At 41.8% G+C, this 15,477-nt stretch overlaps 1 protein-coding gene across 2 annotated transcripts in view; it reads left to right on the top strand.

The window, feature by feature from the left end:
• The window catches only part of ror1 (receptor tyrosine kinase-like orphan receptor 1), a 125,914-nt gene that overhangs the window by 846 nt on the left and 109,591 nt on the right, over positions 1-15,477 (top strand). The window lies entirely within an intron of this gene.

The following is a 15,477-nucleotide window of genomic DNA, read 5'->3' on the forward strand; positions in this document are numbered from 1 at the left end:
CAACCTTGACGAAAATCCACTGTGTGGACTTCGCGCATGTACCTGACGCGCTGAGTAGTGGCTTTTTAGTGACTTTATCGCACCTTTATCACCCATCAGCATGTTCGTGCGGGGCTTGTATGATTTTAAGGCCACTCTCATTTGCTTTTCGTTCCTGAAAGCATCTCACAAATGTCCCCAAACTGTTGTTCTATCGATGTAAAGCAGCGCCGCTTGCCGTCACTCCGATTCCTCTCTCATGTAAATGCTCTTTGGTTTTTAGATTATCGTCCTATTGTCACCCTGAAACCTCTGCACGGGGGAAAGACTTGCCTCCATTGGCAGACAATAGGGGGGCTCTTAACTAGTCAGCTGGATAGCTATTGTGCCCCTTATCCACAACCTCCAATCAATTTAAAGATAAGGGAAACATAACGTCTTATTGAAAAGGCAAACAGCTGCTGCATTTACGCTTTTAGGTTTGGTTGGTGTCAACGCGTTAGTGCCTATTTGAAGCAATAGGATAAGGATTTAAATATACACACCAGTCTGTGGCCTCTAAGAAATAATACTACAGTCTGTCCTAACTGCCTTTTACTCACTTAATAATTTGTCTGTGCATTGTGATTAAAAGCAAAGACTTTTAGTTTGTTTTTTGCTTATTCAACAATCTCAGGAACTACATTCCCCCTGCTTCTTACATGTGTCTGAGTGTGTGGTATTCACATCTGATGGAATAGAGTGGCCTGATGGTATGTGCAACTGGCTTTTGGTTGACTAATATAAGTATGATTGAATTCAGTTTGAATTAAATTTGAATTGTTTATGGAGCCGCTTGTGGAAAGCGGTTCAGTTTTTTTTTTTTTGTCCTCTGGCTTTTAAGTGTATAGTAAGTATAAAACCATCCTCCCGTCTCAGATAGGTCGTGATGAATTCTCTCCGGAAGGTTTTGCTGGGGTTTGTTTGGATTATCTCTGTCCTCCTTAAATGCTTTTGGTCGTTATTTACAGTTGAGGTGGACAGTACATACTGTGGTGAATGTAAAGCACTTTGCTACGGCCCATCCCTTGCCATCCCTTTCTTTTCTCTATCTTTCAGCGCCCCTCTCTTGCTCTGAGGCATGGAGGAATGTTAATCCACATTACTTAACTGGATGAGTTGGCTATAACTTCTTCAAATGGAGTTTCATGATCGAATATGGAGTGGAGGAGAGAAAAGCTCCCGCTTCTGCAGCTCCATCATATCTGGAAATAGACAAGTGGAAATGACTGCGTGTTTTTCCACAGCAGTGGACCTCTTCCAGTCAGAGGTCACTGGACAGTCACATGTTAGTCGCAAGGTTTATAGGCAAAATCTGTCTTGGAAATTAAATTTCAAATGCTAATATTGTTATTGAGGAAGCAAAACTGATTTGCTTTGCACTCCCTCCTACTGTAAAACTCAGGAATAATCTGCAGGTGTTCTTTATGCAGATTTTTATACAGAGATACAAATAATCATAGCTTCACTGTAGTCTTAACAGTTATGGACAAGAAAATTACCTACATTAAGATGCTTTGCTCTTCAACTACATCCACAGACTTGGCCTCCTATTCACCACAAATGACGAAGCCTTGGGATATGTTTGTAGATGATAACAGTGGGACTGTTGTCTCTCTTCTGGCCCACTGTAATGGCAATGGTCAGAGAGAAACAACAGTGTGGTTCAACTAATCACATGTGAGGAGACGGGTGCAGCACCCTGTGATCAGTGGATAGAACATGTCTGTGTTGTAGAGGCAACTGAGCAAACGTGACAAGGAAGAAACTGAAAGGCGGGGCTGTCTGTCATTCCTTACTGCCGTCTCGTTTACTGGTCAGTCTGCAAGCTTCCAGTCAGAGGTCAGAGGTCACTGGACTGTCGGTGTGGTTCAAACGCCAGCTTTTAAAGAAACAATCAGGGCTTCCCCAAGCCGCAGCAAGGGAACTTGGTTTACATGGTAGTTTATACGTATAAACTTAGCTTACAGCACTTGAAACTGTGATTGATTGGCTCATTAAATCCAGTCCAAATCCCATACACTCAAACCTTTTTAAACCTAATGCAATGCAACATTCTTTCTACATTTACATGCTGAAACAAACAAAACTCTGATTAAAGTGAGTGATCATGCTGTACTTGCGTTCCTCTTGCCAAAAGCAGGTTAGGTGTCACTATCAGCGTTCCCAGGTGCCAATCTAAACAAGGATGGAATCGAGTAGAACAGATCATGAGATTTGTTCTCATAAGCGTTGCCTCGTTTGCAAATCACAACTGTCCTCTTTTGGAGCTCTTTTCCATGCATTTATACACAATTGAAAAATCCCACAGGCAGGTTGACATGGCCTAGTATTTTAACTATGACAATTGGGTTTATTCTTAATCAGTTAACCTGAAATTGAACCCATGTTTTCCACCATGGAAATAAGATTTTGGCTAAAAGTGGGGAACAATCAGATTACCACTTTATTTATTATTTTATTCAAACACAAGATGGTACAGGTGCGGCATATTTTCAAAGTAGTCACTGTCATTCGCATCTATTAACCTCTGCTCTTGAGCTCCAAAGTAATAGTCTGTGGCATGTTCATAAAAATAATTTGACAACAATGTTTTCCAACTATATAAACAGTGTAAATGTTTCTGAATGTGGGACGTTCACCTCTGCACATAAAAGGTCCTCTGCAGGGCAGTGACTATGTGAAATCTGTTTAGAGTTGCATTTAGCCTTTTAGTAACACTCAGGAAGGCTATAAATCATGTTGGGTGGAACTGCCTCAGTACAGTTTTCAGCAGGACACACTGTTGACACTAAAGGCACTTCACCCCTGGAAAAAAAATCCTCCATCCTACAGGCTGAGTGTGTAGGAGCTTGTCCTGCTCTCCCTGCTGCTGAGATGTCTATCTGTGCTGTTATATGTCTCCTGGTATTTTCTAAGACTCATATTGAGGGAGCAATTTACAAGGAGGTGAAAGAGATGTCAAAGTTTATGGTAGCACTTTCTGTACGCATCCGTATTAAATTTCTGCTAATCACCCCCCCCCCCTTTTTTTATCTATATCTACATTCAGTTTATCCACATTTAAGCCAGATGTTCTGGGAAATGTTGGTTTCCGCCATGGTCTGAGTGGTACATCTCTTTCAGATAGATGAGTCTGCTGCGTTTCAAAACTCAACTCCCACTCTGCATAGTTCACACCACACCAACTCGGGCATCAAGTGGTGTGCATCCCTAAAAGCTTTTGGCAGACACAGACGAATGTGGCAGGAACTGTATGTGTGAAACAGATGTATGGTCTTTTTCTGGGAGGGGGTGGAGGAGGGGGGACCGATTTTTTATTTTTATTTTTAGATACTTTGACTCCATTTTTAACGTGTGAAATGGGAAGAAAGCAGTAGACATTAATTCAATCAGCACGTTGCCATAAATCATATGCCTCGACTGTTATGTCACTGATCTAAAACATTGATGTGTAAACCATGTTATGCTCTGGCAATTACCTTCTTCCCATTCATTATTAAGCACATGTGTTTGCCAAGGCGCAGTGTGCCTCAGTGTTGCCATAGGGAAAACTGTTTGGTGAATATTGTGCTAATTGTTTTACTGATGTAGAGCCAGTGGGCAGTTTACTTTAAATGGTAAAAAGATATCAAATAACTGATTTTCCTGACTGCTGTAGATTTTTTTTGTTTGCTTGTTGTGGTTGTTGCTCTACCTGATTGATGACTACAGAATTTACAAAATATGATTATGACGTGAGATGCCAGTAAATGGTACAGTTGTTTTCCATTGAGTTGCTGGCTGGAATGTCCTGATAATATGTTTCAATGCATGGCTGACAGAGGAATTCTGGAAGGAGCCCGATTTAGGTTTTCCTTCTTTGTAGATCTCCTCTCTGCCGAGCCAGGCGAAAGCCTTTCTGTGAATGGTAAGAAGTGTAAATTTCCTGCATTCGTGTAACATTGGCAGAAAAATGCTCTTTATTTCCACAAATCGGACTCTGAGGAGCACGCTTGTTTTCTAGTGGTCAGAGTTCCTTGGAGAGGCAGCGTTTAATCAAAAGCTAAACACAGTTCACTCACATCCACGTTGGAGACGTTTGATAAAGTTTCTGCCACTACAAGCTGCAGCCAAGCGTGAAAACCTTTTTCCTGCAATTTACTGTCTGCACAGGAGGCCAGTCTGTTAGAGGGAGAAAAACCTCTACAGGGTTCAGTGAAATGCAGCAGTGGATTAAGAGAGGGAACAAAAAACATTGGTTCAGGTTTTAGTGATGCAGTTGAGAGGACCGTGTGTAGATCACAGTGTGGCACTTCAATGATTTTAACAGAGGAAGAGTCTGGACTCAGTGTGGAAATAAGCTGCGGCAAAGCAGCATTAATTTTTGTTACAAGTATATGGTACATTAATAGACTAAAATTATATTTGCCCTTTTCCATCAACTTACCTGCACTGTATATCCAACTACAATTTAAATAGCCTTCTATACATTTTATTCAATACCTTCTGTGTCGATGTCTTTCGACTGCTGTCTGGAAGACAAATTACGCCTGCCACATAAAAAATGTTCTCTGCTGTACTTTATAAACACAATACAATGAGTCCTTTGCTGCCGTTGTAAGGCAAGCTGTAAGTGCAAGAGTGTGCTGATGACCAAGTGACGCTTTAATGAGTCTAATGGAATAAGCCACACATACTGCATATCAATTTCCCATATGGACTTGGCACAGTTTAATGTTGAGGACTGCAGGGAATCAAATGAGCTTAAAGAGCTCTAAATTTCATTGAGACCACTCCTCGTTGCAGTTTTATCAAATTACTGCTTTCCTAGCGTCCTTCATGGTTAGATTTGCTCCAACTTAATATGTAGCGATCATGCTACATTTCATTTAATAGGCGGTGGGATGAAACATGGCTTTTTCAATTCCTGTATATGTGTCAGAGTAAATCTTTTTAAACCCTGTTTGCATAGCATTAAGGACTTCAGAAACCCCCACTGCAAGCAGACGGGCAGATCTCCGTCCACCCACAATTAGGTCTTTGTGCAACACCGCACTCTCTCCAAGGTATTAAATACCTCGAACTTTATGGGCTTCTTTGCCAAAAATATTAGTATGTATTTTCCAAAAAATATGTGTAGCTTATCAGTCAGTGTAGGATTTAGTTTCACTTTGTTGCTCAAAGATGTGCCACTGTCAAAACTGTGCCTGTATAATATGGATGTTTTTTTTTTTCATTCATATCTTTTTTTAATGTTTGCAGCATGTTCATACTTTTCCCAGCATTCCTTAAGTAGTTGGTCAAACCTCTTAGTCTGAGGAGATAAAGTGTCACTCACGCTGACCGAATCATCTGTATAATAGGTGGCAAGTGGCACTCGGCTTGGAAAAGTTAAAACTCAACGAAAGCTCAGAGGCACTTATCAAGCACTTGCTGTTTGTGGATATGTGTTTTTATTTTGTTTGTTTTTTTTTGTTTTTTAGAAAATTTATGCATATTCATCCTTCAGAGCCAGTTCTCACAGACCTACTTTCTTCCTGCTTGAGATCAAAAAAAAGTCAAGCCCCCCCCCCCACACTCCACCCCACCCCACCCCACCCCACCACAATCAGCATGACATCAAAACTCCTTTAGACTCCTCTTATCTGGCTGGCACAAGACAAATGCTGGCACTCTCTGTTTTCTTTTTGCTGTCTTCCTCTTTCTCTTGGCGGCTGAATTTTCTCTCTCTCTCTCTCTCTCTCTCTCTCTCTCTCTCTCTCTCTCTGTTGCTCTCCCACACACACACACACACACACACACACACACACACACACACACACTGTCCCTTTTCCTCTCTCTTTACAGTACTTTTTGGCCCTTGAGTGGCTCCTCCACTTCACCCTTCTTGCCTGGCTGACTGACATGCTGCTCTTGGCTGCGCTGTGTGTGTTTACTCAACAATAACTGAGAGCAGGGTGGCTCCACACCAGCTTCTACCCTCTTTAACGACTCATACTGGCCTTTGGTCATGATTTTTCAGTATTTAACTTTTTCAATTTGAGCAACATGCATCTTTCGTGATGTGAGCTGACGCAGAAACGCTTACTTCATACTTTTGGTTCATTCATTCCAGTTATGAGATGATTATGAAAGGGAAGAATATGAGGGTAGGGAAGTTTAATCAAAGTTTGGCTTTCTCAGTATCAGTTCTGATACGTCTGTGTGGCTCCACGTCTCCTCTTTTACCCGCACGATAATGTGGTTACGCTGCAAAACCATTGGACCATCAGCTCCACTGAGATATTTATACAAACTTATCACTCTGTTGTTATTAATAGAACATCATCACATGTAGTTTTTTTCACAGTTGTGGGTTTCCAAAATTATTCTTGGCAACTTCATCATTCAAATCTTTCTTTTTCTTTGTTTCTGTCTGTCTTTCTGTTTTCATGCCTCCAACACACACAAATGATCTAAATAGCACATTTCCCCTGTTTTACTGTGTAATGTGGAAAGTGTGTAGCGTACAAACTTCACTGTTATTGTGGAATTATTAAACTAGAGAGTGTGGGCTGCAGGAAATTAAATTTTACGGTGCATCTAATGATTTGTGTGCAGTGCGAATTAACTCAGTGCTTCCCTTTTATTTTTATATATATATATATATATATATATATATATATTGTGCATGATTTGCTGATAAGGACTGATTTGTGCGCTGTCTTGTCATTCACCTTTTTGTGTAACATTCAGACAGAAGTGTGACTGGCTGTGTTTGGTGTTTTATTGCTTTGTAATTAGAATCGGTAGCTATAGAAACTATAATCCTGTTACAGCCTGAAGTTGAGGAATTCTGTCTTTTGAAGATTAGCTCCTCTAAATGCGTTTTATTTTTAAGCTGCCAGTTTAACAAGTCTGCTTTGGCCACCAAATAGATTTGTGGATCTGCTGAAGTAATAACAGCAAGAGTGTGAATGTTATGATCCTTATGCCCTTTCTCCTCCTCTTCCACTTTCTCTTAATTTTCCATTATTTCTCTATTTAAAAAAAAAACAAACATTTGTTTTTTTCTGCAACCACTGATCAGACTGTAGGGTTGTCTAAGCAGTCACAGCATAAAGATAAATATAGATGAATTTACTATGTGATTGGCTAAACAGGAATTCAAAGTGAACAAAAGCGAGGCAAAGTTGCCTTCTTAAAATGCACCAATTTTAAGGTGTGAAAACCGTGTGTGGACAGAGTCAAACATGGAGGGAACATTCTGCTGATTAGATTTAGTTGGCTCAGTGTAGACACGGTCTTAAACAGTGTTTTTAAATTCATCAGTATGAGAGTGGACGTGGACTTCGCATGTTTGTTTAAAGGCTTTGTCACATTGTTCTTGAAGCAGGCCCCCTTTTACCCAGCAGCTAGTGTTTAACCAGCCACTTGAGTCCCACACAAAAGACTTAAGAGGGTCTGCCTTGATCTGGTGGCTCAGTCCTGTTGTTCTGGGGACCTCAAACTTTCACATTTAGCAACTGTGCCATTTATCCTACAGACAGAAACAGCCAGCAGGAGCAGCGTTGCTATAATTTGATGTTGAATGTCCCCAAATTTAATGTCTTCCATGCCAGCAAATTGTGATGATAACATTCAGGGACAAAAATTATGACAGGAACCAGGGACCGTAAATAAAACAGTGACTTAGCATGAGTAGAAAAAGGCACCAAAGGCCATAAGAAATTGGACTTAAATGGAAATTCCCTTCCTATCCATTCTAATCCTGTGTGACCACACTGACCGAGGAATCCAGAGTTAAAGGTCTCACTGGCTGTAATTCTGTAGTACCGTTAGTTAAATGCTCATCTTGCAAACCACTGCTGGCTAGCCATCGGTCTAATTCAGCACCAACGGGGAAATCATTTCCCATGAGGCATTAGAAGTGGTCAAGGATTGTCTCATGAATCAGGCCTGGCGATAGGGAATGAGGAGGAATCTTCAATGACCATGTGAGACTTTTGGTCAAAGTTGGTCACTTTCTTCTTCCATTTGCATTTTTTAGAAAATCTTGATGAAGTTTGAAAATCTTGTGCTCTTTTTGTTTTGTTTTTTTGTTTTTTTTGTTCCAGAAACTATAGCTGGGAGTATACAGTGTACACATTATGCTATGCTTAACATTAAGAGGTTTGGCGAACCATCAAAACTTTTTTCACAGTCTTGGGGAAAAGTTGTTCCCATACTCACACAGTGGTAGCCTCTTATATCCATTTTGGCTTGATCGCGTTGGGATACTGCAGTTTCTTTCAAGGCAAAGTTGTTGGCCTCTATTTAGCCCAACTATCCAGATTGTGAGTCTGTTTTAAATGGAAACAAAAGAGTGAAAAGAATATCAGGATGGAAGGACACAGTCAGTCGTTTTACACCACTGACTGTCCAGATGGTTTAACCAGAGGCTCGTAGAATCGCCGAGGGAGTCGTGTGTTTAATGTCTCAGTGGCCGTGGGTTTTTAGGGTGAAATCTGCAGGAATGATAATGGAAATATATGGAATATTCATAACGCGGAAATCTGTCCTTGTGTTACTGTGACAGACGTTATGCCATCTTCTTCACGTCTGTCTCCTCCTCATTGAGTCAGAGAGTTTGGCTCATGTGTTGGGAGCTCTGTGTTTAACCCACGGCCGGCTGAGAGGAGTCTAATCAGCTAGGACGCTCTCAACCAGGAATTCATACATTTATCCTGTGGGATGCCAAATGCCGCTCTTACCCTCCGCAGAATGCCTCTCTCAGATAAAAAAAAAATAAAAGGATGGGCAGTTTAGAGGGGAAAATTGAGTTTACCCATTAAAGCAGCCCCCTCCCCCCTTTTTTTCACATTTCCACTTTAAACAGTTATGTAATTTCCAGGTAGATGTTTATCAAGGCTGACACTGACTTGGAACAGCCCAAGCGTTAGCTCACTAGCTGGTGTGGCTGTGTTCTGCATGCCAGCAGACCTCTCACACCTCACTCTTGTTTCCCTGTCTCTCCACATATCTGTCTCTGTCTTTCCCTGACTCTCTCCCCGCTCCCCTCCTTCCCTCGGAGAGCATTGATTTCAGCAGGGCAGGAAATGAAACTGCATTGCCCTGCGACTCCCAGCAGGAGAGGGGGACCTGGGGAGGGAAAAAGGAAGAGGCTCACCAAGTAAAAGAAGTCCAATACTGTTTTTTTTTTAAGAAAAGGATGAAAAGATTGATAGTGTGAGGATGTGAGAGAGGACTGGGATGGGCCTGGCTCAGCGTGGAGAAAGCTGAGAAGGCCAAGGAAGATATTGGGATGAGAAAATATTTTCGTAATGGCGTTTGACTTACAGCAGGCTTAAATGAACTCTCAGCTCGCCATATGAACCAAAAAGCTGAAACATTTGACTCATTAAAAAAAAAAAAAAAACACACACACATGATAGAAAAGTAGACAGAAATAAACAGGCATCTTGCAGGAGTGAAGAAAGGGGCTCTCACTAGTCAAGGACTGGTGGCCCCTTTATCTTTGACAACTCCTGACCTTCATCCCTCTATCAGAAGTCAATGATCTTCTCCTCAGAGGGGCCTATATAAGAGGCTTAGACCCGCGTGATCCCACTGCCTGTTTGTTTAACCTCTGCGTGGCTGCCTTAGCACTGCTAAGCTTTGCCCACAAGAGCTCATTACCTCCCAGCCCTGCGTCTCTCTTACTGCTTCATCCAGCCCTCGTACGTGGGGTTTAGAGCCTCAGAGTGAGTACGCCATTAAAATATACGCTAAACTCACATCAACACTTCTGCTTGAAGAATAGCAACATTTTCAGGATTAAATTAGGAAATGTTGAGCAGTACACGCAAGCAACATTATTTCCTTACAGAGGAAAACAGATTCCCAACATATCGCCGTCCCGCAGTAATCTTCAGTGGAACATAAAACCTGTCATGTCATTACAACCATAATTGGAGCAAAGGAGAGATGGCACAGCGTCAGCATTATTTCCAGACTTTTAGCCACAGTCCCTCCGCACTTAAACAGAATATTTATTGAGCTTTTCATTGAGATGAACAACTGTTTATACTGTTGCATGCATTGTGTAATGATGTTTTGCAAAAAGGCCGGGGCCCTTCCCCGTAGATGTATGCAGGGTCCTGCGGCAGTGAAATTGGGAAAAATGAGGCAAAAAAAAAAATTGCGGACTATGGGCATTGTGGCTTATTATTCCTGACACGCTCTGTTGACGCTCTGATTCGAAATGGCCCGGTACTGATAATTCGGGGCCGGACAGATCGCCGTGGCTGTGATTCATGACTGTTTTAGTGGAAGTTCAAACAATAGTGGAGACGGGCCGAAGTCACCCCCCCCCCCCTCCCGGTGGTACCGTTCAGCAGTTTGGACTACTGTCAGCTCACGGCAGGAACTTGTGGTAGAGTTTGGCAGGGCGGGAGTTTGTTTGAGTTTTCCTTCTTTTACGCTTTCTTCCACTTTTTCTCCCACAGTCTTTGACTTCCTGTCCTCATCGTCTTAAAGCTCATCCAAAGAAGAGGGGTTTGCTATGAAAAGTGATTGTGTTCCAGTAATTCCAGTTATATCCTGAAGCAAGTTCTGTATGGACTCACTGTGAATGTTGCTTCAGTTGTCTGTGTGTCCACAACCAGACAGCAGTGACCCATTGTCCCCCCACTGCCCTAACTTTGCACCCCAGGCTTTGTTAGTCCATTTACTCTTTAATTTAAACTTGATTTAACTCCAGCCAGCTGGCTAGCTTAACCTCTAACCAGAGAACACAAAATTATTCTCTTATCACCTCCAGATATTGCCTCCCTTTTAATGATTTGTCTCTGGTTTCCATCTTTCCAATCCGTGGTTGTTCAAGATTAAAAGCTGATGAGATGAACATGTTTTACGTGCATCTCTATGTGATAAGCTGGGTGCACTTAGACACACAATGAGAGAAAAATGCTATCAATACCGTTCTGTGCATCCATGATAGCTGCAGACCTGTGAGATTATTTAAAGAAAGCACAATTTTCTAGCTCACTGCCCTCCATGTTTAATCTCCACAAATAACCCATTACTAATGAGTGTACTGTAAGCTTGTAAATGTACTAAGGAAGTAACACAAACACTCGGCTGCTTGCTGAATGAGTTAGGTCACTTGGCCGTGTGCACAGAGTCCCTCCAGAATTATGGAGTGAAGCCATCTTACTTTAAATGTGACAACCATGAATTCTTTTTTATGAAGGTAACACGGGCTTTCCTGGCTCTACAGCAATAAAACATTAAGAAAAACAGCAGTGAAGAACGTGGCAGAAAGGTGTTTTACTGCTGGTTACACAGCAGATAGCAGCCTACATGTTTGCCCTCGGCCTGTGCTTATACAAGTAATACAGCCAGAGTGTGATTGGTGGTATGCATTTGCAAATGTGCACGCCCCATGTCCCAGTGTTGGTGGTCTTGGAAAGCCACCAAGATCACTCGGCTGCTCTGTAATGTGAAAGCAATTAGCAGCCAGCGGTTTTACGCAGTGCCAATATGTGTGGGATAACAAAGGGGAATGTAGGTCAGCCATGAGCCATAGGTAAACGGTGTGGCCATTGCATTTTTTTGGATAACGTGTAGTTATTTCAAACTATTGCAATGCTGAACAAGTTATAGTACATATTTGAGGATACTGTAGGGACACATCTAAAACTTATTTGCTTTTTCCTAACCGTTTTTGTGTCTGCTGCAACATGAATTATTGACCCAAAACAACTGCAGTTTGCAATAAAATCCTTCAAGACATAAAACAGTTCATGTCACAGATATTGAATAGGAACCATACAGCAACACAAGTGTGTATTTCAAGATTTTCATCTTCCAAGGAAAGCGATTTTTGGATTCTTGATAGGGTTCATAGTCAAATCCTGATGTAAATGGGTTTGTAGCAAGTTTAAACCCAGATTTTATTCAGCTCCCTGTGGACCTCTTTGATGTCTTCACGCTCCGTTTACTTCATCTGACATTCATTTTAATTAGACGGACATTCTCCACGATAGAGATCTGCCTCTGACTTATGCAGGAATACAGTAAATCAGCGCCACACACATATTCACATTAGGTTAGAATGAGTTCCCTCTGTATGTGATATTTTTGTTTTTGTGTGTGTGTGTGTGTGTGTGTGTGTGTGTGTGTGTGTGTGTGTGTGTGTGTGTGTGTGTGTGTATGTATGTGTGTGTGTGTGTTTACAGTGTGTCAGAAGGGTGCGTGCCCTCTGTCACATCTGGCAGCTTGTGGTTTTTTTCATGACCTGCTAAATGAGGGGAAAAATACTCCCAGCTGCCCTCAGGAAAACTCACCTGGTGTAGAGACGTCGAACTCCCTTGTTTTCTCTCTCACACTTCCTGTTGCCCAGAACGCTCCCTCTTTCACATTGTACTCTGCAGAACATGCACACACACACACACACACACACACACACACACACACACACACACACACACACACACACACACTCACACACTCACTCACATTCACAAAAACACACAGAGAAACACAGCCTGCTGTGTTTGCATTTTTCCTCTTTTACAACCCCTATCAGAATATGCCTGTCTTTTTTTTTTTTTTTATCCCAGCTAAGGGTGCACAAGCATGAAAACATGCACATGTGACCTGGTCTGAAACACAACTATAGTCTTCAGTAAGATATTCTGTACTTAACGTCCTAGCATAACCTCAGAAGTCAGATTAAGACAAGACAAGAAGGACAGTTTGGCAGGGCTACATGCATAGCAGGAGCAACCACAGCCTCGTCACATGGTAAAGTCATTTTCACCTCGGCCGCTGTGGGAAGAGGAGGCCAGAGGCAACATCCACCCCTCCCACTCCTCACCTCAAACCTCCAGCCGGCATATTTCGGCTATCTAAAGGGAGCAGAGCTGGGAGATATCAGCCCTGAGAGCTGAAAAGCAGCTTTTGTCTCAAGCGACCCTCCAAGACCTCTGCCTGACTGCTCTATCAGCAAATCATAAACTATACGGCACAACTAGAAACACAGAAGCGTACGCTAGGAGGAAAAAAAGACGAGGGGAAGAAAAGGGAGAGGAAAATCAACACGGTGAAAGACGTGAAGTGCAAAGTAAACAAGACAGAACTGTTGCCAGCTATAGGTCAAACACTAACAGTCATATACAGTAAATCTGTTTGCCTTTTGCACTGTAGATAAGTGATGACCTTGAGTGATGAGATGGGTCGCTAGGGGTTTGGCTGTACATGCACAGTGTGTCTGAGAGAGAGAAGCCGGATAAAACAGAGGGTTACAAGTTGTTTTAATTCTGCCTCGTGTTGAATTTAACATCACAGTCTTAGTTTGTTCATTTCAAACTGCGTGTAAATCAAGTATCTTGCACTCTTTATATACTGAATGGAGACGTCACAAGCGCCTGTGCCTGTATCCCCACAAAAAGAGCCATGATACACTATCAGTTTTCTGTCTTCAGTCTGGACCGTACCATTTAGCACTGACATCCAGAGATGGGAGGCTCCATCAGCAGCTATCTGCACCTCTCAGTCTGTCTGCTCACAGCTCTCACTGGTTGCTGTAGCCATGCCTCTCTCCTTTCCTCCGCTCACATTATTCAGTCTGCAACATTCGTCATACTTGCATTCTTTCTCTCTTTAATCTCATGACGGTCTTTTCCTCCACTCGCTGAATTACCTGTTTGGTGTAACTTTTTTTTTTTTTTTTTTTGGGTCATTTCCCTTCTCCTCCTCTTCTTCTCTTTTTCTTGCCTAAACAGGAAGACTGTTGCCTTAGCTGTGGAATAAGTTTGGGCACCATGTCTATCAAAGCAAGGCTCACAGCTGAGATTTAGTAGGATTACTGCCTTTCACTCTTAACCTGTCATTTCAGGATTTCCAGATTTCACAGAAGTTGGGTACTAGATAAACAAGGAAACAGTGCTGCTGCCGACACACTACACTTACTGTTACAGCGAGAGTTAGACAAGATTTAGTCAACAATGCAATCCCACTCAGTGGATTTACATGTGCACCGATATCTTGCTTCCATTATGTTTATAAAACTTGTGTATTCAAGTCCTTGACACAAAACATACGTCATTAACATTAACTGTAATCTCATTATTAGACCCAAACAAGACATCAAGGATTTATTGAGACCTTATTACACTTACCTTACTATTGGCAAGAAGTCAGTTTCTGTCATTCTGATAATATTCTTTACATTAAAGAGCAAAAATCTGATTATGATATATGACAATAGCATCCTGAAAAGGAATATAATGAAGGTCTGAAGTCCAGTCAGCCCTTGAATATGTGCGTGTAGACTTGAAACATTTTAATCATTCTAAAAACGACCAACTTCCTTGTTCAGTCCATTTCAGTCAAAAATCTGACTGGCAGAGTTTGTTTAGCTACTTTAACTTACTCTGACTTTGTCCTGATTTTATTGCAACCTTTACACAAATGCTACAAATCTGCTGGAGTTTACTGCTGCGGAGTTTAAACTGAATCATCTACAAGTAGCAGAGATCCTAAGTCATGCGGGTGGCGCACTGTAGTAAGCAGGAAAGCCCCTGTTTGACCACAGGGCTGGAGTTCAAGAGCTTGTGTTGGTGAACACCCACGCCCTTCAAGTGTGTCTAAACAAGACAGTGAACGCCTACCAGCCCTTGGAGAGCTCTTCATTAACTGACCCTACACTCTGACATCCCTGCAGAGTGGGGAAAATGAAAAGAAAATGTCTCTACTGGGATCTATAAAATAGCCCATGCAAATCGCTAGACTTCCTCAAAATCTGACTCAGCCTAGTCCCATCAGTGCCACTGGACCACCAAGCCTCAAGTTAGACCTGCCCCTTGACCAGCCTCCATAAACAGAAGCAGTGGCTCTGGAGTGGAAATCCTGAGACCAGGCATTACTCAAGTAGCTCTCGTCTCCTCAGCTAAGTGTTAAATGCACTTACAGGACAAACAGTGGTTACTACTTCAAAGTGTATTTCAGAGCACTCAGCATATACTGGACTTGTTCCATAATGTATTTTTGATGTATTCTCGAAACATATTCGTGTTTAAACATTTTTTCTTTAAAGTCTGACCGAAGTTTCACCTGTTTTGGTAAATGCGGTGGAATTTGATTAACTTGTTACCTCAATTTGGGTTACAATAATAAAGCTTTGCAGGAAGGCTCTGGCTATTTTAAGAGAAGTCAAAAGGTTAAGAAACACAGGCAACTATTGTGTCATTTTCTTAGAAAATGATGACCAAACAACAATTTTCTGTAACGCCTGTCTCCATTATCCTGTCTGATATATCTATCCCTCTGAGCTGTCAGAAAACTGTCTCTGTTTTTGCTGCAGAAAACATATGATTTGACCTGACTCTGCATTTTTTTTTTTGTTTTGAGCAGTTATTTTAGTCATTTACTCGCCCCAAGATCCTGCCAACAGCTGCTATTCTGTCTATGTTTTGTGAATTTGGTGTTTTAAAGAAAGAAGTGGGAGATTCA

Source organism: Trachinotus anak, unplaced genomic scaffold (assembly GCF_046630095.1).
Source record: "Trachinotus anak isolate AG129_WGS33_773 ecotype Australia unplaced genomic scaffold, CSIRO_AGI_Tana_v1 ptg000010l, whole genome shotgun sequence".
Lineage (NCBI taxonomy): Eukaryota > Metazoa > Chordata > Actinopteri > Carangiformes > Carangidae > Trachinotus > Trachinotus anak.